The sequence below is a fragment of the Papio anubis genome, chromosome 3, assembly GCF_008728515.1.
Source record: "Papio anubis isolate 15944 chromosome 3, Panubis1.0, whole genome shotgun sequence".
NCBI classification, from domain to species: Eukaryota; Metazoa; Chordata; class Mammalia; order Primates; family Cercopithecidae; genus Papio; species Papio anubis.
The window spans coordinates 93,381,487-93,407,583 of record NC_044978.1 but is presented as its reverse complement, the minus strand read 5'-3'; the positions used below and the strand labels follow the sequence as shown (position 1 = coordinate 93,407,583).

At 36.5% G+C, this 26,097-nt stretch overlaps 1 protein-coding gene across 4 annotated transcripts in view; it reads left to right on the top strand.

Moving 5' to 3' along the window:
- Positions 1–3,593: 3,593 nt before the first annotated feature.
- Positions 3,594–26,097, top strand: part of LOC103884346 (cytochrome c oxidase subunit 7B2, mitochondrial) — a 178,596-nt gene continuing 156,092 nt past the window's right edge. For 2 of the 4 annotated variants that reach the window (XM_017958681.3, XM_017958680.3), the window contains exon 1: positions 3,622–3,827. The gene's annotated coding sequence lies outside the window, so the exon portion shown is untranslated. Of the gene's footprint in view, positions 3,828–26,097 lie in introns of all 4 variants that reach the window. The other 2 variants (XR_001902487.3, XM_017958678.3) reach the window with 2 other exon arrangements.

The following is a 26,097-nucleotide window of genomic DNA, read 5'->3' as shown; positions in this document are numbered from 1 at the left end:
TTCCTGTTTTCCTCCTGGCCCTCTAGTTTAATTTCTCCTCATATTCCATTACAAAAAAAAAAAGCTAACCTGACAGTTGGCCAAATCTGCTTTAGAGAGTTCCAATCACTCATCTCCCTCAAATTGGATTTGTGAGGGGATCTAGACTGAGAACAAAGGTGGGATGATTGGTGTTTTGCAGACAGATGAGACTTACATGAAAAGAAGAGGTAAGCACATTGTGCCTCTTCTCACTTCTAAGACTAAGACCTGGGAAGGGGTGGGAGATAGGGAATGTAAACAAAGTTTGTGCTTTGAAAGATGTTAGGTGAGAGAAGATCTTGCCATAGTAGACTTATATGTGTACTTCATCTGGCAAGTTCTGAAGGCATCAGGCTCACAGAAACACACCATACAAAAGAATGTATATCTTATTTCTTGGCATCTTGTTCAACACACTATTTATCTCAGATGTTTTATTTTTGTTGAAAAATTACTATTTATATTTGCATTAAAATAAGTCAGTGTGGATTTGTTAGATCTTGACTTTGCACTTGTAGCTTCTGCTATCATCTCATTTTAAAAAGTGTGAAATGTGTGCAGTAAACAATATTATGATTTTAACACATGGACAAACCTGACAGACAACTAGCAATATCCTGTCTCTGTTTATCTGACCTTTCCAGATCAAACCTTACTCACCACTGATATAGTTTGGCTGTGTCCCCACCCAAATCTCATGTTTAATAATAGCTCCCATAATTCCCATGTGTTATGGGAGGGACCCAGTGGGAGATAATTGAATCATGGGGGGCAGTTTCCACCATATTGTTCTTGTGGTAGTGAATAAGTCTCATGAAATCTGTTGGTTTTATAAGGGCAACCCCTTTCACTTGACTCTCATTTGCTTTTTGCTGGCTGCCATGTAAGACATCACTTTGCTCTTCCTTCATCGTCTACCGTGATAGTGAGGCCTCTACAGCCATATGGAACTGTGAGTCAATTAAGCCTCTTTCCTTTATAAATCATCCTGTCTGGGGTATGTCTTTATTACCAGCATGAAAATGGACTAATACAACAACCATTCTATTAAATACATCATTAAGGATACTTACTAATGAAGGAAGGTGGTCTGGGACACTAGCAGCACAGGAAAGTTAGAAAAACTAACTATATTGTAAATATATATTTTATTATTTACCAAAACTTACTTTAATTTATGCACTCAAATTAAAACATTGGAAAATTCATTCTTCCAAAGAGTAAAATATCAGCTGCTATTGGGAATGTGATTTTATATTCAGTTCAAGCAATATTTAAAATCAATTATTACAGTAGAATATGAACTTGAATTGGGAAGAACACAAGATCCTAGGAGAAAATAAATACTCATATTAAATTGGGAATCCAATGGGATAACTATATTCTTGGAATGAGCTGTGGTATGCACACAATTAATTAATGTATCTAAACTGCAAATGAAATATAAGCTGTAGGCCAGGCGCGTTGGCTCACGCCTGTAATCCCAGCACTTTGGGAGGCCCAGGCGGTTGGATCACGAGGTCAGGAGATGGAGACCATCCTGGCTAACGTGGTGAAACCCCGTCTCTACTAAAAATAGAAAAAATTAGCTGGCATGGTGGCAGGCGCCTGTGGTCCCAGCTACCGGGGAGGCTGAGGCAGCAGAATGGCGTGAACTGGGAGGCGGAGCTTGCAGTGAGCCGAGATCGTGCCACTGCACTCCAGCCTGGGCTACAGAGCGAGATTCCATCTCGGGGGGAAAAATATATATACTTGTGTGTGTGTGTATATATATGTATATACATGTATATATGTGTATATATATGCTGTAATTGTTAATATTCATAAATAGTGTTATATGTAATAATTAGATGAATCTTTTTTTTATGTGTAATGAAACTGGAATTGAGTAAAACAAACAAAAAAGTAGACTTAAACATAATAGCACGTTTTGTTTCTTTGTTGCTTCCAAACAGGATTTTGCAAACATTTGATCCTTAAAAAAAAACTTTGTAAATAAACTTAAATTATCTACAAAAATAGTAAACTTTTTATGACAGAAAAAATTGTTGAATTGTGTTAAAAGCATTTGAAAATTTTCAAAGAACTCAATCGTTGTGCCAATAAAATATGGGTTTTGAAAATATAGCAGATTGTAGTTATTAAAAACAAAGCCCATGACACAGGAAAATATTTCAAATACTCACTCAAAATCAAGGGATAATAAGAACAACTTCAATTGTATCTTAAATTTTATATAATATTTAATTTTCACATTCTATAATTGTGCTTTGGAATATTTTAAATTTATATAATTTTTTTCATAGGATTTCTACTATAAGTAGTATCAATTCACATTTTTAGCGACATAAAATTTAAAAAGCTTTCCAATTTTCAGGATCTAAATTTGTAAAACCTTCAAAAGAATCATAAATAACAAAAAGGTTAATGAAATTTGTCTCATACAAACATTTGCTGAAGATAGGTTCCCTTAATAGAGGCAAAAAGAAGGTACTTGCAAATATATTTGGGCTGAAAAATTACATATTTCAAAATAAAAAAAAAAATAGAAAGGATATTTTCTGTTTAGCCGGATTTCTATGAGCTTATTTTCTCAATTTAAAATACTATAATACATGGTGAAGAGTTAAGTGAAAATGTCAAAAATTTTACATATATCACTCATAAAGTTCATATATGAGAAGACTATAGGCGATTTAAAAAGTTTACAAGCAATAATACCATATTAAAATACATTCTTTAGAAAATACCAGTGACCTAATCTTACAGACCAAAACACTAATTAAAATACATCAGCACAGCATACGGCAAGAATGATATATATATTGAAATGGAACTTCGCTCTTGTTGCCCAGCTGGAGGGCAATGGCACGATCTCGGCTCACTACAACCTCCGCCTGCTTGGTTCAAGCAATTCTCCTGCCTCAGCCTCCAGAGGAGCTGGGATTACAGGCGTCCGACACCACACTCAGATAATTTTTGTATTTTGAGTAGAGACGGGGTTTCACCATGTTGGCCAGGCTGGTCTCAAACTGCTGACCTTAGGTGATCCACCTGCCTCCGCCTCCCAAAGTGCCATTTTATAATGTTCATATTATCAATACAGGCTTTAAAAAACGTTTTAGCTTTAATATAGAGTTATATCATTTTAATTTTAAGAACTAATTTAATTTCCAAAATGAATTTTGAATTGCACTTTATTGGTCCACCAATATAAAGTCTCAAAAATCTCAAAAAATAGTAAAACACATAATTTTAATTAATTCCATTGCCCTCTTTCACTTTCAGGGGTCTCAGTTTGGACAAAATATTATGTGGTCATCATAATTAGCATCCTAGCATGCTTAGGAGAGGTCAGATGGGCTACACTGGATTTATGACTTGCTTTGAGTTGCAGGCAATCTCAAAGTTTCCTCATTACCAAGTGGGATAACGATGTAACACGGAGCCAGGGGGCTTGCCAAGGGAGAGCTGCGACATGGAAAGAAAAGATCCCAACAGGTGTTACTAGGAATTATGTTGGTAGGTAGGAACACCTATCTCAATTCTTTTGTTTCCTTTATTACAGAGGGACTTATATTATAAGAACACTCCTAATGGCTGTCTTTTTAGTTCCCCTGTGGAGATAGCAATCATTTATCTGATTGGTCAGTTTGGAACGTGCAGTCCTTGGACCGCCTCTTCCTTTTGCGGAAACTGCTCATCGGAAGTACCTGTTTAACCGGACCCCTCCAGGCTGTAAAACGAAAAGGCTGAGAATTTGCCTCTGCGCCATCTTCTTTTGGCTGTTACCCGTGACGTCGTTGGTAAGTTTGTCTAATTCTGGGGTTCGTTGTCAGTAAGCTGACAATTATAAGACACAGTCTTCACTCGTTGCTCTAACAGTTATCAGGAAATATTTTGAACTTTTTTTTCCACTTCTTTTGTTTCATTTCTCCCAGAGGGAATGGAAAGACGTTATATTTTGGACCTTCTGTCACTCTGACGTCTAGGACATAGGATGGGAGTAAAAAGAAAATGAAAAGGAAAGGACTTCCATGTTGCAGAGCGATTTGTGTAGTTGTATCTTTTGGCGTGGCTAAAGTGGGAAGTGTTACGCTGTGGCAGAATTCTAGGTACCGATCACATATGTTCAGCTGTAGTGGCAATTTTGCCCACAGGAGAGAGGCTGTTTGTATATAAGCAGGTTTGCCTACCTTGGGCTGTAAGAAAAAGCCAACAAGCTTTGAGGGACTCAGCAAACAAAATCTGACCAGGAGTGCTGAGGCATCCCTGTTAAACGGGTGTTGGTCAAGTGATTATTGCTGCTTGGCTTTGAAATCTGTAGACGCAGTTTTTTCTAAGTAGCCTTGACTGAGAGAAGGGTTTGATTATAGAGTCTTTTTGTGTGCGAGCCTTATAGATCTCAAAGTGTTTCTAGTATGGCCAGTGGTATTTTCAGGAAATGTTTAGTGCTAGGCCTACATAGGAGACATATATAGTCTGCTCCAATTCTGACCGAGTGGGGTGGCTGACACTTGTAATCCCAGCAATTTGGGAGGCCGAGGCGGGAGGATCACGAGATCAAGAGATCAAGACCATCCTGGCCAACATGGTGAAACCCCGTCTCTACTAAAAATACAAAAATTAGCCGGGCATGGTGACACTTGTCTGTAGTGCCAGCTACTCGGGAGACTGAGCCGGGAGAATCGCTTGAACCCCGGAGGCGGAGGTTGCAGTGAGCTGAGATCGCCCCATTGCACTCCAGTCTGGCCACAGAGAGAGACTCCGTCTAAAAAAAAATAAAAAGTCTGCTCAAATTCTGATCTTTTATATTGTTTTGACTCCTCTTCAGAGACAAGAGATGGAAGTTTGGAGTGACAAATCTTGGAGTTACCTGACTTGGCCATCGATTTAATAGTTGTTCCTATTTTATGATCTCAGGGTGGCTTTGAATTTAACAATTCTATGTACTCTGGTCATAACTTTTGATCTTTGAGATCCACACTGTGACTCCATCCATAGGAGGTGCATATGGATATCAAATTATGGAGATGGATATTAAATTAAAAAGCAACGGGAACCCTTCTTGTTAAGAGCATATACCTTCTTCATAAATTGATGATGAGAAACCATTCAATACAATTACTGCAAAAACAGTGAGAAAGCAATTTAAAAGTCTCATGATTGGAATATCTGGTTCTAAAAATCATTTTTGCTTAGGATTTTTAGGTGCTAGAGTAGTTTAAAATTTATGCTTCATTGTTAATAGAGAGCAGTGGAAAAATGGAAACAATAAGTTAGAGCTGGAGAAAAAGAAAACTTTTTAGGAGCAAATTTGGGAAATTAGGACACCAGCTTAAGAGAAATGACATAGAAAATGAGATTTGAAGTTAAAGTAGACATCTATAAGAGGGAAATAGAGATTCAAGAGGATCTAAATGTTGTATGTCATAGGATTGGTAAAAGGAGAGTTTAAAAATTTGGTTGTTACTAGATTGAGGTAAGAACCTGAGTCAAATTAATCAAAAAGAGAAAGAGGCAAGATCTCAAATGGAATGGCTCCTTCAAAGAGAATCAGGAAATGAGAAACTGTTAAGAAGTCACAGTTAAGGGATGACGTTAAAGGCAGTTAAAACTAAGACTAGGGAAATCTGTTGAACTCACAGTATCATTAGGTGATTTTCAAGGTAATATAGCCATTACAGATTTTGAACGTAGTCATATTTTGTGCTTTGAAGGATTGTGCCCAAAAATTAGATTCAAGACAAGGCTCAAGCAAGAGGGGCATATTGGAACGAGACAGGCAAGAAGATAAATTCAAGCTTAAGTAGACTAGATGTTGGTCTAATGAGAGAAAAGTTCCTGTGTGGAATTATTTGTCTCAGGGAAGAAGAGAGGAAAATATATGTTTGAATGGTAGATACTTTTAGTAAATTCAAAATTGACTGATTTCATTGTTATTGATAGAGAAGAAGATTCTGGAACTTAAGAACTAGAGGAGTATGTTAGAAAAAGACTAATACATAGAAAAAAAAATAAGGTAGTGAAGTATTCATTTCCAGCAAACAGCATTAATGCTATGTGTGTTGGAGAAGAGACCAAATTAATAAGCAGGTTAAGCAGTTAAAAACTCAGCTTCCTAAGTTTATTACATAGCTAAGAACAGTTAAAACTTTCTGAAAGGTGTGAGAGAAGAATAGAAGAAAATAAAAAGTAGAAGTGTGTTTCATTGTTGCAGAAAAATATGTAGCAGAAAAAAATGCTATTCAAGGTCTATACAATTTTATGATGAAAGAGTGCGTAAAGGAGCACATGGAAAAGGATTAGTTCTCTTTCAGCCTCTGGAGGCTCAGGCTGCAGAATCATCAATTGCAGCTTCAGTTCAGGAATCTACTGAGTGTGATTTTCCAGCTGAAATAAATAGATGAGCGAGAAACCCTCCCTAAAGGGCAGGTCACCAGCTTATCAGTTCTGTAACAAGAAACAGTGGAAAGAGCTACTGTAATATAGTATTGAAATAGATGCTTATCAGAGATGGTAGGCTCTGTTTCGTAAGATAGAGTCCACCTTCAGCTGCACCAAAGTGGCAGAAGCTGAGGGCTCAGAGAGGGAATGAAAATGAAGAGGTTTTAAAAACAGGTTGTAGAGGGAAAATTTTATACTTAATTAAAACCTGGTGATCTTGACTGGAAAATTTTAAACTTTTCTGGAAGGTAGGAATGTCTCAAATGTCATTCTCTGAGAGCGGCAACAGTATGCTGAGCGCATTTTACTCCCAGTTATGATGAATCCTTAATGTCAAAATTATCGTATTGATGGGAGTTTTCTGGATTTTGTGTTACTCACATAAATGACAAGCATTCTGATGAGGCTGCAGCCAAGAATATTTTCATGTCCCCTTCTTCCTCTAGATGACATTCAGCTCTGGTTTCTAAGAACACAGTGTACTTTGGGATAACTGTTTTAGGGTTTGGGAATGTGGCTATGTTTGTATTACATAGGTGTGTGGACAGTTGTGTTGAGTATATATATTCTTTTAGTATTGTTTTTGAACCATACATTTGTAAAATTAAAAGAGTTGGAAAAATGTAAATTTGACAAACCTTACTTCTATTCATATATTTACCCATGCCTGCAGGTTCTATTTATTTAGTTGTTTGTTGCTTAAAAAAAAAAAAAAAAAAAAAAGTGTATAATACTTAAGTGTCCAAATACAGTCCTATGTACTTTGCAAATATTAACTCATTTATATCTTGTACCAGCTCTCTGAGGTAAGAATGTCTATACTCACCATATTAAAAATAGGCTCGGAAAGGTTTTAATTTGAAAGTGACAGAAACAGACTTAGGCAATCTGGCTTCAGATTCGTAAGTAGGTAGGTAATCCGTTTAGTAGGTTCTACCATACTATGTATACCTAATGTGTTGTCTTTTAATATGCAAACACATACGAACAGGAATCTATATTCTTAATTTTTCCTTTTCTCTACAAAAGATAGCAGACTTTACATACACTGCTCTGTACCTCTTTTTTTTTTTTTTTCAGTCAACTGCATGTTTTCAGTCTGTGGAAAACTGTTCCTTGTTGCATGGAATTAATATTTTATGATGTGAATATATCATAAACAGTTTCCTGCTAGTGGATGCTTGCATGTCTAAATTCCTAAAAGTAGAATTGTTTTATCAAAATATAAATGCCTGTGTAATGTTTGTGTATTACCAAATTTCTCCCTGTATATGTTGTACCGTTTTGCATTCTTCTTATGGTGTGAGATCTGTTTTGTTAACAGAGTATTATGAAAATTTGGATTCTTGACAGTCTGATAAGTGAAAAATATTCTGTGTTGTTTTAATTTGTATTTATTATTTAATAAGAACATGTGAATGAGTTGTATACCTTTGCATTTCTTTAAGGGCTGTTTTAATTTCTTTTTCTGTGAAGTGATTTTCATTTTCTTTGAACATTTTTAGGAATTTATCACTGTTATCTCCATTTGAGTTCTAGCTGCTCTTTTTATATGATGGAGATGAATCTTTTGCCTATGATGTGAGTTTGAAATATTTTTTCCCTAGTGTGTCATTTGTCTTTTGACCCTGATTTTTCTTTTAATGTAGACAATTTATCAGTATTTCCTTCTTTATGTAATGGGTTTTAGTCATTTAGAAATGTCTTTTTCATTCTAGATTTTAAGGGAATTTGTGTGTTTTCATTTAGTACTGCATGGTTTCATATTTCTTTCCCTTTGTACATTTAAATCTTTGATTCAGTTTTAGTTTATCAGAGGTCATAAGAATATGGTAGAGATACAGCTATAGCTCACTATTTTTTTTTTTTTTGTGGATGATTATTCTTTGGGCTCTTTACAATGTGGCTAGGAAAATTTGTCTTTGATGTGATATAATTTCTGAATCCCTGGAGGAACTACAGTCATGCATTGCTGAACAACAAGGATATATGTTCTTAAAAATGCATCATTAGGTGAGTTCATCATTCTACAAACATCATACAGTGTATTTACACAGACCTAGATGGTATAGCTTAGTACACACATAGGCTATATGGTATAGCTAATCGCTCCTAGGCTACCAATCTGTACAGGATGTTACTTTACTGAATACTGAAGGTCCTTGTGACACAATGGTCAGTATTTGTGTAGTTAAACATATATAAACATAGCAAAGGAAGAGTAAAAATACTGTATGAGATAAAAAATGATACACCTGTATTGGGCACTTAGCATGAATGAGGAGCCTACAGGACTAAAAGTTGTTCTGGGTGAGGCAGAGAGTAGTGAGTAAATGTGAAGGCCTAGGACATTACTGTATACTACTGTTGACTTTATAAACCCTGTACACTTAGACTACACTGAATTTATTTAAAAAACTAAGTAATTGTGCTACAATATTACAGGGACTACAATGTCACTAGGTGATGTGAATTTTTCCGTTCCATTTTAATATTATAGGACATTCCGTCATTGACTGAAATGTTGTTATGTGGCACATGACCGTATGCCCATTCTAAGTATTAAGAATGCCTCTGAGAAGTGGCAGAAGAATAAATTCATCATGATGTTTTATTGACTTTTATCTAAGCATTGTGATTTGAACATTTTCAAGGTGTAGCTCATAAGGAAATGAAAATTTGATTATGGACTTTAATTCCTTTGAGTGTTAATGGTTTTTTTAATTTGAATTTCCAAGGTGATTTAATTTTTGCATTAAATTTATTCTTGGGAATGTAATAATTGAAAGGGCTTATTTTTAAATTTGGCCTGTCTCTATAATGTTAGAATTGTATTCTTGGAATTTCTTATGTTGTTTGTTCTTATCGCAGGACCCTGATGTATTATGCTAGATATATACTTGTCATAATTTTTGATAAGACATAGAATTAGTAATAAGTTTTCAGCTTTAGTTATAGACTAACTACAATTTTTTTATTTTTATTTTTATTTATTTATTTTTTTGAGATAGGGTCTCCCTCTGTCACCCAGCCTGGAGTACAGTGGTGTGATCTGGGTTCACTGCAACCTCTGCCTCCCAGGTTCAAGTGATTCTTGTGTCTCAGCCTCCCGAGTAGCTGGACTTACAGGTGTGTGCCACCACGTCTGGCTAATTTTTGTATTTTTAGTAGCGACGAGGTTTTGCCATGTTGGCCAGACTGTAGAATGACTACAGATTTAATTTAATTAATGTAGTTTTGACCTACTTTGGAGAATTCGGGATTCAAAAAGCTTAACTGCTAACAGTGGCCTCAGAACGATACCTAAAGTCATAGATAGTGTAGGTGACTCATGAAATGGAAGAAGCAAAGAAGCAATGTCTTGATAGGCTGCTGATTCCCTTCTCTGAAGGAGAGCCATGCTGACTGATCATAAGCTTAATGATTAAGTCCAGTGGTTTAGTAGAACAAAAATGCTGCAGATCATTAGTATATGGAAGGGATTATAGAATGCTTTATTTCTTTTTGTGATGTTTCCTTTTATGTGAAAGGTCCACTGTTATAACATGTTTGATCTCTTGGTCTAACTTTTATGTGAGTAGTTAAGGGAGTTATATGATTGTTGACTTTAGAAGAAGAAACTAGAACATTGTCCTCCTTTTTTTCTTGGGATTCAGCTGTCCTCAGGAAGTTGCTCTGCTCTTCCATTTTACAGGGGTAAGAGAAGGACTTTCCTCATACTGTTGCTGAGACTGAGTGGGAAAGTCTGTGTAATATTGGAAAACCCATTGTTCATAGATGTATTAGGCAGGGTTCTCCAGAGAAACAAAGCTAATAGGATATATAGAGATAGATACAGGGATAAGAAGAGATTTGTTAGGGGAATTGTCTAATGCAATTATGGAGGCTGAGAAGTCCCATAACATGTTGTCCCCAGATGGGGAACCAAGAAAGCTGATGGTGTGATTCAGACTGAGTCCTTAAATACAAGAACCAGAAGAACAGATTGTGTAACTTCCACTCTAATACCTAAGGCCTGAGGACTCGGGGGGACCACTGATGTAAGTCTTTGAATGTGAAATCTGGTGAACCAGAAGCTGCAGTGTTTGAGGGCAGGAGAAGATGGATGTTCCAGCTTAAAGAGAGAGAGAGTTGGTTCACCCTTTCTCTGCCATTTTGTTCTTTGGACCCCCAATAGATTGTCTGATGTAAGTCCGCATTACTGAGGGTGCATCTTCTTTACTCAGTTTACTGACTCAAATGCTAATGTCTTCTGGAAACACCCTCACAGACACACCTAGAAATAATGTTTTACCAGCTATTTCGGCATCTTTAAGCCCAGTCAAGTTGACACATAAAATTAATCATACAACAGATTAAATTGTACTCTCTAAATGTGCTTTATTTGATGCAGAGGTAAGATATTGATCTCATCTTAAGACAACTCCTTTGTATTGCTTAATTGTTTAGAACTCGGGTAGGACTGCCAGTTACTGATTTTTTCTACCCCCAACTCCATCAGAGTGGGAAGACTATGATGAGGACAGTAGGATGATTTATCAGAAATTTCCGTTGATTATGTCTCATAGCTGAGGTGGGAATCAGGTTCATTGGTGAGACCATAACTTTCAGTATCTGCTCTAGTAGCAATCCATGTTTAATATTCATGTTGAGGGAGCATATGACAGGTTATATTACCACAAGATATCACAAATAAAATGAACAAGGATCATCTGAATGCCACCCTTCATACCTCAATGTTACATATGCTTTTTCTGAAACCAGAATAAGAAATCACAGGAAAGTCTGAATTTATAAGCACATTGAAGCTTTATGCTAGACTAGGTAATCAAAGGCAGAAATTATAATAAAATGTAGAAATAAAGTTACATATTATACACCTGAGGTTCTAGAACTGCTAAGAATATAAAGTTCACATTGTGTTGAGTTTTTAACATTTGTCTTTGTCTTTTTCTGGGCTGTTACAACAAAATACCATAATCTGGGTAGCTTATAAGCAACAGTAATTTATGTCACATAGTTCTGGAGACTGGGAAGTCCAAGATTTAGGAGCCAGCAGATTTGGTGTCTGGTGAGGCCACCATTTGCTTATAAATGACAACTTCTTGCTGTATTCTCACATGGTAGTAGGGACAAACAAGCTTCATTGGGCCTCTTTTATAAGGACACTAATTTGATTAATGAGGGTGACCTATCAAAGGCCCCCACTTCTTAATGTCATCACTGTGGGGGTTAGAATTCAACAAATGAATTTTGGGGGAACACAAACATTCAAGTCATAGCAGTATTTGTTTGTATTAATTTTATTCTGAATTTGAGGTGCCCCATGTCAGTAGCAGATTTCTTCATGAGAAAGACGACCACCCTCCTCCCCTGCCGCCAGTTCTTACATTTCTGGTGAGACAGTGAGAGCCAGGTCAGTTGTTCTACTCAAGAAGCCAAACTACCCAAGTAAGAACAAGAAAAAACAGATTTTCTCTGCTTATTTAAGGGCAAGGAGGCAGCTGTCCACCTCTCTTTCTGCAAGGGTATCCTTGGAAACATAATGGGCCTGATTCCTAACTTCAGCACTTTAGTATGTAAATAAAAATCTCCCCAGGAGCCACATAGCCCTGTGTGTCACTGACCTAGAGATGTCTCCAAGTCCTGGGTCTCATTCTTCGTTAGAATATAAATATCTAGGAATTTTCTGCTTTGTGCTTTCGCCCAGTAACTAGGTAACTATCCCAGTATATAACCTTGTGATTTGGGGAGATCTAAGTTTAATGTTGGGTCAGAACAGTTAGCTCCATCATTAGGGAAACAAATTGCTACAGATTTAATCCTTATGGTATGTGAAAATGTTTTTATGAGAAATGAAATGAAAGATTTTCTGACTATACAGTGAATATATTTCCATGTTGAAGGAGGCTTGGGCTTTTTATAGGAACACTGAGAAATCTAGGGTTGTTTTATTTTTCCACATATCTAGTACATGACTTTTTATTGTTTGTGCTTGATGAAACTGTTAACACTATACCTGGAGCATAGCAAGTACTCTACAAATGATAGCTATTATAATGATTACTATACTTATTATTTTAAGATGTCAAAAATGTCTGTGTAATTGTTGCAGAAGTAATCATTCAAATAGAAAATACTTTTATATTCATTTATTTTATTTATGAAATTAATTTGTGGATGAAATTTAAGTTGGATAGAGTCTATCATGAGCCTGGAGACCTACAGAGAAGAATCTATACTTTCTCATGAAAGGCCAACTATTTAGCTCATGACTCACAATCTCTCTCTCATTGGCAGAAAAGCACCCCCCACATACATAAATGCACAGACCACACACACACACACACACACACACACACACACACACACACCCTCCGATTGTTAAGCCTGTCTTCTTGAAGTGCATTTAGATTTCCATTCTCTTTAGGGTTTTATCAAAATGGATTTTATGCCTACCTAGGAATTGAGACTGAATCTATGCACTTGTTACTAGCTAAAACTCACTAGTTAGGAGATGATTTCTTGCCTTTCTTAACTCATCTTTCAGATTCTAGTTACAAAGTTTCACATTCTTTTTATTTTCTAATACTGTGACAGTTTTTCAAATAAGTGGGTACTGAAATCTAGCTTGAAAGACAAAATTGCTGTACAGATGGAATTATTAGCATACAGTATAATAAAGTATATTTTAAAGATATAGTAGTTGAAAAAGGAGAGGGATCAATACAGGTAGGTTGGAGTAACTGATAATTTTTAGTAGAGGAGAAGGATAATGAGTTAGACCTTATTTTGTATAAGAGGTAAAGAAAGAAGATAGCATATCAGCTATGGGAACTGATAAAAACTAAGATCATTTATTGAACACAATTTGTTAATTTTTTTCTCCACCATAGTAAAATATAGCAATGAACAAATAAGAGGTGATGAGCAGTCCCTTCCTTCATGAGGTTACACTATAGTAGGTTTACAGTACACTGTTCATTGATTAATTCTGTCAATGAATTTGATAGTCTAATTTTATGCTTAGGGAACAGAAAGATATATGCAAAAGGATATAGGGCTAGACCAAAAAGTTCAGATCAGATACTATGGACAATGTAGCATCAACACAGTTTTTAAACAGGGAAGTGAAATAATAAGAAACAATATTATATGAATATTTATCAATGATAAATTGAGGGGACTGGGCACAGTGGCTCACGCTTGTAATCCCAGCATTTTGGGAGGGTGAGGCCAGTGGATCTCTTGGGCCCGGGAGTTTGAGAACAGCCTGGTCAACACAGCAAGATCCTGCCTCTACAAATAATTAAAAAAAAAAAAAAAATAGCCGGGCATGGTAGTGCATGTCTGTAGTCCCAGCTTCTTGGGAGGCTGAGGTGGAAGGATTGCTTGAGCCCAAGAGGTTGAGGTTGCAGTGAGCCATGATCACACCACTGAACTCCAGATTGGGTGACAGAGCAAGACCCTGTCTCAAAAACAATAATGACTGGTGAGATGGAGAGGCATATGAATCAGGATGGCCAATTAGGGAAATACTTGAATAATTTAAGAGTAAATGATAAGAACATCTAATATAGATTTGGCTTTTGGAGAAGAGAATTCAGAAGAGTCCAAAGTTCTTGTTAGACCTAAGTTATGAATGGAATAAAAGAAGTAATTCAGAGATAACTTGAGAATTTGGAGAAAATAATACAAATTTGGAAGGGAAGGTGGCAAGTAAATCTTTATGCATATTTAGATATGGCCAATGACTATATCCAGGAAAAAAATCCCTTTAGACATTGAACATACAGTACTGGGATTCTAGGCAGGAGATATAGGTTCAGACTTCTCCAGCCTAAAGGTGACAGCAGTCATGGGAATGAGTGAGCCCTTTGTGCTATAAGGCCAAAAATTAGGTTTAGAAGCAGCCCATAGAGAGTTAGAAGGAGAAACAGAGAGATGGAGATCGGAGAACATAGCCAGCATAGTTAGGGAAGCTGAGGAAATTAAAGTGTCAAGTTAATGTGGTTAACAATACCAGTTTAATGTGAGGTAAGAGAAAATGAGGTCTGATAAATTCTCATGTTAACTTTCTGGTTCAAAATATTACCCAGGGTAAGGGTGAGGTGTATAGTGGGGGACCTGATCTCTTGTGTCCATGTAAATATACACTTTAAGCCACTGTCATCCCTTGTTGCAGACTGATTTGTCAGATGAATTGGGAATGGGCTATTTAATTTGAGCAGCGGAGAGGAAGGAGGGATAGAAGTATGGATGGGGATGGGACAGCAGTGCTGAGTTGACAGCCGTTGGGATTACCCTGAGGGATGCATGAGACAGACTACTTGAGAAAGAACAATAACAGACTAGTTACTAATTTTGTGTTTTCTGATCATATTGGGGACAATGAAGTACTCTTTTTATTAGCCACAATTAAAATGTTGTCTGTTGAATGGAACGGAAAGGTGACTCAGAGAAACACAACTTTTCCTAATATTCAAGAGGGGACACACTTAGCATTCTCCTGAGACAAAGAGAAAAAATCCAGCTGAACTGGTGTTAGATTGATTTTTTTTGATGTGGATAAAGATGAAAAGAAATCTAGGGAGGTGTCGATTCCTTTTCTTTCTTAAGACCTTAAATATGGGTGGTTGCGGGGAGAAAGGAGTTGAAACCTTTATTTTACAGAAGAGCTGGCAGTTCATGACAGGGCCTGTGGCCTGAATGACCTGTATTCCCAGACAGTTGCACCTGTCTTGACCCTGTTTGTTCCTGGTTCTGTTGTCTGTGCCCCTGGGGTGAGGCTAACACAGGACATTTGGGAAGCCATCCATAGCCTACCAAACAAGCCTTCAATTGTCATTTTAATGGGTATACTATTTCACCTTAATTTAATTTCCCTACCTCCAAGAATATATCTTGTTTTGTAAGTTCACAAGCTGACACGTCATCCAGAGAGACTATTTATTTTCCCTATCTTCTTCACACAAAGGCTGAGATTATTCTTGCAACAGTAATCAAGATCTTCTGTCTTTGGGTTGCAAAGAAAATGCATTCAACTGTACTTGAAAGAGAAAATTGAAATTCGGCTACAGATGATAAAGCACATTCTCCTTCTCTTTCAGTTTTGTCTGTCATATCAGCTGAACTGCATTAGCAAAAGCAGAGGGTACCTGTTGCTGGCTATTGGCACAAAAATACAATATTCATTGTCCAAAACGGTGTATGAGGTGTGTTGTGGTTTACTTCTATTAAGGATTCTTGTTTTTCAAGTCCTTTTTTTTTTTTTTTTTTTTGTTAATTCTAGCATGGTACAAAATGAATGAGGAAAATAGTCCCCAGAGGAAAGTTTTTCCAATAGCTTTAATGGCTGGCAACTGTGAGTCTTTTAGAAAAATGATCAAATCTTAAGTGTGATTGGCTTCCTTATATTTCTGTTTTAACAGTTTTACAATGCTGGTGTAATTGTTTTAGGAGACATGTAGACTTCTTAGCACACTTAATGCTAGCTTTAATTATTTATTGCATTTATTGGGTATGTAAATCCTAAAATTGCCACTGGATACATCTACCAATAGTATAACTGCTACAGTAATAAAAAGCATCTAGAAATAAAAGTAGGTTGGTACCTCTGAGATAGAGATTTCCATAAACAAAAGGTGTATTGCAGAATTTTCTTTTTCTCCATTAGACAGTCTTATGGGAATGCCAATTGTGAAACCATAGTCAAATTTATAGATATGCAAAGGTAAGAATAAAATATGAGTTTATACTCAGGTGTACACAGTAAATAATTCTTTTTAGTCAGCTATATAACAAGAGGCCAGTGACACAAGTCTAAGCAAAATTGTAAAGTAGGAATAGTTTGTGTTCAGATACTTGTAGCCTGTGTTTTGTGTGTTTAATAATAGCTTCTCCAGAAGTTTCCTTGCTTTTTCTCTCCCCTCCACATTTATTTATTCTCAAGAAGAGAGGACACTTATTCACGCTGAGGTTTAACTGATAATAAAAGTGGTGAAAGTGCAATAGAAAGAACTCTTTGAGACCAGCCAGTCCTGGCTTCAAGTCTAATTGTAATTATTTTAATTATTTTCTAGCTAAGTAATTTTACTGAATTTCTGCCTTAGGGAGATCGGGGTTTGGTGTAAATTGAAGATCATACAGTTTTTTGGGGGGGGGGCTTTAAAAAATGCAAAGCAATGTATATAAATTAAGAAAGTGATTACGTGTAATTATACATGAAAATGACAAATCAAATAAACTCCAGAAAAACAAATAGTTTCTAACTTCCTAATACTTAAAAAAATTTTATTTTAGGTTTAAGGGTATATGTGCAGGTTTATTATATAGCTCAACTAGTGTCATGGGGGTTTGTTGTACAGATTATTTTGTCACATGGGTACTGAGCCTAGCACCCAATAGTTATTCTTCTGTTCTTCTTCCTTCTTCCACTCTCAACGGTCGAGTAGGTCCCAGTGTCTGTTGTTCCCCTCTTTGTGCCCATGAGTTCTCATCATTTAGCTCCCACTTATGAGTGAGAACATGCGGTATTTGGTTTTCTGTTCCTGCTTTAGCTTGCTAAGGATAATAGCCTCCAGCACCAAACACGTTCCCACAAAAGACGTGATCTCATTCTTTTTTGTGGCTCCATAGTATTGTGTGGTGTATATATACCACATTTTCTTTAATCAATCTGTTATCGATGGGCATTTAGGTTAATTCTATGTTTTTGCTATTGAGAATAGTGTGGCAGTGAACATTGGTGTACGTGTGTCTTTATAATAGAACGATTTATAAACCTTTGGTTATATACCCAATAATGGGAGTGCTAGGTCAAATACTAGTTCTGTTTTAGCTCTTTGAGGAATCGCAGTGCTGCTTTCCACAGTGGTTGGATTAATTTACTCTACCACCAACAGTTGCTTGGCACAACTCCAACAATTGCTTGCTAACCTCAAAAGCATCTGTTATTTTTCAACTTTAAAAAAATAGCCATTCTGACTGGTGTGAGATGCTATCTCATTGTAGTTTTGATTTGCATTTCTCTAATGATCGTTGGTATGGACCTTTCTTTCACATGCTTCTTGGATGCATGTATGTCTTCTTTTGAAAAGTGATCATATCTTTTACCCACTTTTTAATGGGGTTGTTTTTGCTTGTACATTTGTTTAAGTTCCTTTTAGATGCTGGATATTAGACCTTTGTCAGATGCATAGCTTGCAAATATTTTCTCCTATTCTGTAGGTTGTCTGTTTACTTTGTTGATGGTTTCTTTTGCTGGGCAGAAGCTCTTCAGTTTAATTAGATTCTACTCGTCAATTTGTGCTTTAGTTGCAATAACTTTTGGTATCTTTTTCACGAAATCTTTGCCTATTCCTATGTCAAGGATGGTATTGCCTAGGTTGTCTACCAGAGCTTTTAGAGTTTCGGGCTTTACATTTAATCTTTAATTTATCTTGAGTTGATTTTTGTATATGATATGAGGAAGGGGTCCAGCTTCAATTTTCTGTGTATAGCTAACCTGTTATTCCAGCACCATTTATTGAATAGAGGGTCTTTTCCTCATTGTTTGTTTTTTTCAGGTTTGTCAAAGATCAAATGGTTGTAGGTGTACAGCCTTATTTCTGGACTGTCTATTCTGTTCCGGTACCATGCTGTTTTAATTACTGTAGCCCTGTGGTATAGGTATCGAAGTCAGGTAACATGAATATCTTCAGCGTTGTTCCTTTTGCGTAGGATTACTTTGGCTATTCAGGCCCTCTTTTAGTTCCATATAAATTTTTAAATAGTTTTTTCTAGTTCTGTGAAGAACATTGTTGGTAGTTTGATGGGAATAGCATTGACTCTGTAAATTTCTTTGGGCAGTATGGTCATTGTAATGATATGGGTTCTTCACATTCATGAGTATGAGATGTTTTTCCATTTGTTTGTCTTCACTAATTTCTTTGAGCAGTGTTTTTATAATTCTTATTGTAGAGATCATTCAACTTCCTGGTTAGGTGTATTCCTAAGTATTTTATTTTTTTCTGTGTCAGTTCTGAATGGGATTGACTTCCTGATTTGGCTCTTGGCGAGGCTGTTGTTGGTATATAAGACAATTCTTTTTCTTGCATTTTTTTAAACTATATGCTCTCTGATTCTTTTATGTGACAACATTTTATATCATTGTCTGTAGAGAGAAGAGAAAGATATTTTGACTCTTTTAAAGAAGAAAGATTGGTACTTTTTGTTAAACTGGAAAAGTTACTTCTACTTTGCTGCATGTTTTTGGAAATGCCACATCTTTGACTTTATCCATGGATTCTCACTTAGACTGCTTCTTGTTCATGAATAAGCCCTGGAAAACTCCAGCATTTTGAAATTTCCTTGTATTCCTTCAATGATGCTATAACTGCCACAGCTATTGCCACAGAACTCATTCAGGCTTGAATGTATTTGTTAAACATTTATTCAGTGTTTTCTTTCTGCCATTGTGCCAGGTCTAGAGAATAAAGAAATGAAGAAGGCATTTCTGTCCTCATAGAACTCACAGGCTAGTGCAAATGTATATTTTATTACACAATGTGAACAGTTCAGCAATGAAGTATGTACAAAAGGTATGCTTATCAGTGGAGGGAATTTCAACTGGCTGGTATAATGCAGACCACTTGTGTAAAATGCTATAAAGGAACAAATTTTTATAGCCAAGTAAATTTGAAAGACATATAATATTACATATTCCTCTCATTCACAATGCACTCACCATAATTAAGGCTGTAAGAAGTCCTACACCCAAGAAACCTGTTTAATGGTTTAACTAGGCATTCCTTAACTCTGTTTGTCGATGCGTTAGTCTGTTCTCATGCTACTACGAAGAAATACCTGAGACTGGGTAATTTATAAAGGAAAGAGGTTTAATTGACTCACAGTTACTTATGGCTGGGGAGGTCTCAGGAAACTTACAATCGTGGCAGAAGTCACCTCTTCACAGGGCAGCAGGAGAGGGAAGAATGAAAGCCACGCAAAGGGGGAAGCCCCTTTTAAAACCATCAGATATTCTGAAAACTTACTATCATGAGAATAGCATGGGGGAAATCCCTCCATTATTCAGTTATCTCCCACTGGGTCCCTCCTGCGACCCGTGGGGATTATGGAAACTACAACTCAGGATGAGATTTGGGTGGGGACACAGCGAAACCATATCGGTCCATGAAAATAATTATTTCCGCAGCGACAAAAGTCAAAATAGCTAGTGGTCTGGACATAAAATGACCTATTTCACTCCTTATTTTCTGAAGAGATTGAGGCTACTTCGATTTTTCTCTCTTGATAAGGAGTCATTTTTTTCTGATTATGGAAGTTTATGTAGGGATGAATCCCAAGGTTTTGGGTGAAAGAGTCAAGTGTTAACTGCGTAAATCACCTTTTCAAGTACCCCAGGCTTTATCTTCCATATAAGCTGATGGGAAAGTCATTAAAGTAACTCATATGCAAATAATACATATCACTACATGTTTCAGTTTCTGTATCATGGCCAAGCCAGTACACACCTCATGTAAAATGTGTCATGAATTTCATCATGGATAATAGAAGATACATGACAATGATTCAAAACACGTCTATGCTGTCTACATGTAATAACTCGTGATGTGTCTGATGGACTTACCCCACTAACCTTATTAAAAACATGAATAAAGTTGAATAAACAATTTAGTGTAATATTGTTTTTCTTTTCTTTTTAGTCTATACCATAATCTATAACAGTGGTACCAGTAGTGTATAGTAGTTAATATCAAAGTCAAGAAGACTCACAGGTTATTGTGGTTAGCAAGAGGGAATCCTTGACTCCTCTGGGAAAAAAGGTGATCATCTTTTCTTTGACATTGGTATGTTGATCAGTTCATTCTGTGGAACCTGTGGGTTGTACTCCAGTAGAGTCCTTAGGATGGCCTCTCCTGAAGGATGCCCAACACTGGTTAAAAGTAAATTTACCAGAATAGGGTAAAAAAGTATGGAAATAAATGACTACATAAGATATGTGTTGCACAGAGCTGGACCAAAATAAACTTACTTAGATCTGAGGCTCATTTTCTTCTTCATTGTATCAGAATAGTGTGCCTGCAATTTAATTTTGTTTTACAATGCTCACAACCAAGCTTGACTTGCAGGATGTATTGCCCTGAAACATCTCTGGTCTCTTCTGCTTTTCCAGAATCTTCTGTTATTGCCTAGTGATGCAGGTTGAAGAGAAGGGCAAGAAGCTAGAGTGGGTGAAGGCCTAAACAAACTTACCAATAATGGGATGACACTGAATTCACTGGTCTACTACATATATTTCAAAGGGATGTGGAAACTCCATTTTTATCTAAGGTAGTGTGTTTTCACCAGGGCTCTGAGATCAGAAACAAGACATGGAAACTTTAAGAAGTGTTATTCAGAGTTCATTCTCTTAGTTTTTTCAGTTGACTTTTGGGATATCATTCTCTTACTTTCCCCCCTTGCCTCTAGATCTTCTTTATTATGACCTCTAAATGTTGAAGTCCCAGTGCTCTGTCCCTGGACCCTTTCTCTTGTTTAAATATGTTCACTTCCTATATTTTTTAATTACCATCTGTATATGGAAGATTCCCCAGGTTCTATTTAAGCCTTGAATCTTTCCCTTGAACTTCAGACTCATATTCAAATGTCTACTTAAATACAATATATCCAAATTTGATTTCTTGATTTTGTCTGCCAAATCTGTTTCTACCTACCATACTGTTCTCCTTCGAGTAAACAGTAACGTCTAGTTACTTAGGTGGAAGATGTTGGGATAATACCTGTTGTCACTCTTTGGTTCACATCCCACATCAACAAAATTGTTGGTTCTACAACTTTTGAAGTTTATTCTGAGTGTAACCACTCCTCTCCATTTCCACTATCACCACTTTCATCAAGACAGCACCATCTCTAGCCTAGACTCTTACTTTATCACTTCAACTCCTTGTATTTCGTCTTGCCTCCATTTAGTTATGTTTTACACATGACCAGAAAGATCCATTTAAAATGTAACTATGCTGTTATCCTTTGTGCAAAATTCTGTAGTGACTTATTATATTGAATAAAATTCAAAATCCTTACTATCTCCCAAAGCACTCCATTAGCTGTCCTCAAACGACTGTATCTTTCCTCATTGTTCTGCAAGCATTGTTACTCAGTACTTTAAGAACACTCCTTCAGAGTTTTTGCACTTTCTACTCCCTCTGTCCAGAATGCTCTTTATCCAGATGTTCATATGATTTGTCCTTTCATTTCTTTAATTCTCTTTTTAAGTATCAGCTTGTCAGGTAAGACTTCACTGAATATCTTGGTGACAGTAACATCCTTTCTCAATTTTTCTTTATAATTTTTTGCCTACATCCTGATAAAATGTAAGATCTGTGAGGGAAGAGACACTATAAATGTTTCATTTATCCTTTTGTGAATACCCAGAGTATAAAATGTTTTGGCATAGGAACTGAGTAGTCCCTCAGTAAATATTTAGGTGTTGAACGAATAAAGCGTCGATTGTGTTCTAGGGGCTCCATTTGCTTTACAACAATGCCTTTTCTGTTGGGGTAGGCAAAAAGAATATGGCCATAGTCAAATCTGTTACAGTTCCCAGCTAGTTGCCAGATCCTAGCTTTTAGCCACTAATCTCTACTAGAACAGAAGCCAAATACTTGTGATTATGCAAACATAGCATGTACTAAGGAAGGCGTAGACTTACTTTTCTCCTCAAACACACTAGAGTAACATAAAACTTTAGGGCTCATTCCAGATTCTGCTCAGTGGGAGCTTAAGGCTGCTGTCTGCTTTCTTCATTATTATTAGATCCATTATTTCTGAAGCTGAGGTCAGCTGGCCACATAGGTTAGAGGTGTCAATGCTCAGATGAGTTTCTTACCATTCAGGATGCTGGCATATATTTCTTTTTTTGGATAAGTCATTTTTTTTTTTTTTTTTGCTCTCATAATAAAAGTAACCCAGACTAGATTCATTAGGAAACATTAGAAAAAGAAACTGTACCAAAATGCAGAAAAGTACTCAAAAATTCAACTCTTTAGAAACAACTATTATTAACATTTAGTTGAATTTCATATCAGTTTTAGAGTGTGTGTATATGTGTGTGTGTGTCATTGTATTGAACCAACAATATTTAGTGAGCACCTTTTTTCCTGTACTAAGTAAACTTAATTAAAAAGCTGAGAGAATTTGACTTTTTGCCCTCATTATGAGCTACTCCTCAAGAGGCATTCCTTTTGTTTGAAAATTATAGACTTTGTTCTGTCCACATTGCTGTTACCCATGGATTGAATGTGCACTTGTCCACTTTTTCATACCTATCTCACCTCTCTCTGTGGCTAATGTTTGACATACAGTGCTCATGGCAGCCTTGCCTGTCTTGCTTCCCTGTTTGTCAATTATTTCTGCTTAGACAAGCCGGAGAATCATCTGAAAACAGAATTAATCAATGAAAACCTGAGTTAAAATGTGTGAGAGCATCCCTGACTTGAAGAAGAATGTAGTATTGTGGTGTTAGGCCTGGTCGACATGGAGAAGAGTTGAACGTTAAGACTACTTTGTGACAGTACCTACATCCAGGGAGTAGGTGACAGGTTTATTGTAGGACTACAGTTTGAAATCCAGGCCAGTTGTTAAAAGTCCTAGCCAGAGAAAATGTAGATAGTAAGTATAATGGGAGGAGAAAATATGAGAACCATCTATAAAGGTGGTTTAACTAGTTCTATCAAATGGATTTTTCTCCTTAGATTTTATTTATTTATTTATCATTATTATTTTTAAAATTTAAATTTGTGGGGTACATAGTAGGTGTATATATTTATGGGGTACATGAGATGTTTTGATACAGGCATGCAATGCATAATAGTCACATCATGGAGAATGGGGTATCCATCCCCTCAAGCATTTATCTTTTGTGTTACAAACAATCCAGTTACACTCTTAGTTACTTTAAAATGTACAACTAATACATAATCATTGCAGGAACACTAGAAGGCACAGATAAGTAGCTGCTCACTTAAATATATCTGTTGGTGTGTGTTTTGTGGTGTTGGTGGCGTATAGAATGGGGGATTAGAGGAAGATACAGAATTGGGATTGTAATAATTATTATAAAAACACAGTAGGGAAGTAATATCAATACAATATAAAATGTCTAAGAAGAAACATAATCTGCCCCTGGCCAGCACCGTTATTTAACTTGCATGTATTACTTTTGTGATTATAAAGCAAATCTAGTATTTAAAAAGATTAAATTCTTAAATGGGCATGAACAAGCTAGAAACAGGAAACTGGACGGGCCAAGATTTAAATATGGCGTATTTCCCATAATCGTAAAGGACTGAAGTCTTGGTTGAAGGCACCGTCTATTACCTGAAGGCACCACTGTGAGATGCAAAAGGCTTTCTCTCAAAGGAGAGCACTGAGTTCTTGTGGCACCTTCAAAGGGACACTGCTTCGCTTCTCCTGTTGAGCTCCTAATGCACAGTACACACCATGTGAGTTATTGCTTATCAGTAAAGTTGTGATCAACACTGTGAAATGTTGTTTTCCAGATGTTTGAGTCCTTAAGAGTGGTGTCAGCACAGCAAGCAGGTCTTTCATTTGGGTATCTATACCGTCAGTAGGCGTTGACAGCCTACTGGTTTTGGCTTGATTAATGGCTCCAAATAGGAGTGAACCATGTCCAGGAGATGACAACGGAATCCACGACCAACTCCTAACCTTTTTTTCATTTTCGAGGCTGCTTGCAGGGTGCAGAGCAGAAATGAGGGAATTTGGGGAATAGTCAGGTAGTGAAGACTGCTTGCCTAGTTGGGATGCATTGCCAAATATGACTTGATTATCTTGTCTCTGTATAGGATATTTACTTTTTAAAGTAGTTTTATGTACATGATCTTAGGTGAATCCTCCGGGATCTGAGCCCTGGGTAGTAGGATGCATTCAGATGAGGTAATTTTTTTCTGTTTTCTCAGGATTGTCAAACTAGCTAAGACAAAATAAAGTTCTACTTCTTAAAAGAATGTGTTTGCTTTTTTGCCCATACCCTTAAGGCTAGGATACTAGTATCTTTCATTGGAAAATGTAACATGAAAATGTATTCCTGCCGGGCGCGGTGGCTCAAGCCTGTAATCCCAGCACTTTGGGAGGCCGAGGCGGGTGGATCACAAGGTCAGGAGATCGAGACCATCCTGGCTAACATGGTGAAACCCCGTCTCTACTAAAAATACAAAAAAAACCTAGCCGGGCGCGGTTGCGGGCGCCTGTAGTCCCAGCTACTTGGGAGGCTGAGGCGGGAGAATAGCGTGAACCCGGGGGGCGGAGCTTGCAGTGAGCCGAGATCGCGCCACTGCACTCCAGCCTGGGAGACACAGTGAGACTCCGCCTCAAAAAAAAAAAAAAAAAAAAAAAAAAAAGAAAATGTATTCCTTAAAGTGCTTCTCAGAAAAGAAATGGGAAGATTAGGAAGAAGAAATGGGATTCATTCCCTCTCTTCTTTCTTTTTTTCCTTTCTTCCTATTTGATTTTTATTAACCCTTCCTTAATGTGAGGCATACATAATGATTAGAATTCTAATACAAATTGTTTTTAAAAGGCCTTTGTATTTCATGTTGATGAGAAGCTTCCTGTGCCGAGTTTAAAATATGTTTGTGATTTTTTTTCCACACCAATTAACAGTCTGTCCAGTAGGTGGACTCCTTCATGTACACATAAGGGTTTTCTCTTTCCTTTAATCAAGTGTTCCTTAAATCTGTGAAAAGGCATTTTTGCGTGTTGAACTTTTGGTTTCACCAATTTATTATCTGAAAGGCTGAAAATAGATTCTGAGATTCTGCTTACTTCTGTTTGAAAAAAAAATTCATGTTTAGTTGCTTTCATCTTTCCCTTTGTTTTTGTTTTAGCATATATTCTGACATTTATTTTGTTTAATCAGGGATCTTTTAAAGAAATGGGTTGCGTTTCTTGGGTCAAATTTTAAGATTTATATCAAATTCTTTTAGAAAAAATTACATTTCTGAGCTTATATTCATCACAGTATACACAAAGGACTAAATTAATTATACTTGTGAGAATAGGAGTTGCTTAATGAGTATGTAAATAAGCTAGATAGAATGAATAAGTTCTTGTATTTGATAGTACAATAGGGAAATTAGAGTTAACAATAACTTATTGTATTTAAATAACTTACTGTAAGGAAAGAATTAAAAAGTTCCCCACACAAAGATCAGATGAATGTTTGAGGTGGATATCTTAATTACCCTGATTTAATCATTACACATTGTATATATGTATGAAAATATTACATGTACTCAAAAGTTTATACAACTATGATATATCAATTAAAATACATTTTTATGGTCTCCATAGTTTTCTACATTTTGTTCTTGAGTGCTTTTATAAATGCATTTTATACAGAAGAATCTGGATGAGTCGTTTTTAACCTGATCCCTGTAACTTCTACCTAAAGTCAAGTGGCTTTGGCAGTTTATTTGCCTGCCTTCAAGGTCGTTGGGACAAGCGCAGATTAATATTATTAATTAGCCTTCTTTTCTTCCCAAGTCTTTACTTTTCACCCTTCTCTTTTGAAAATCTATATCATTATTGTCTTGTAGAGAGTAAAAT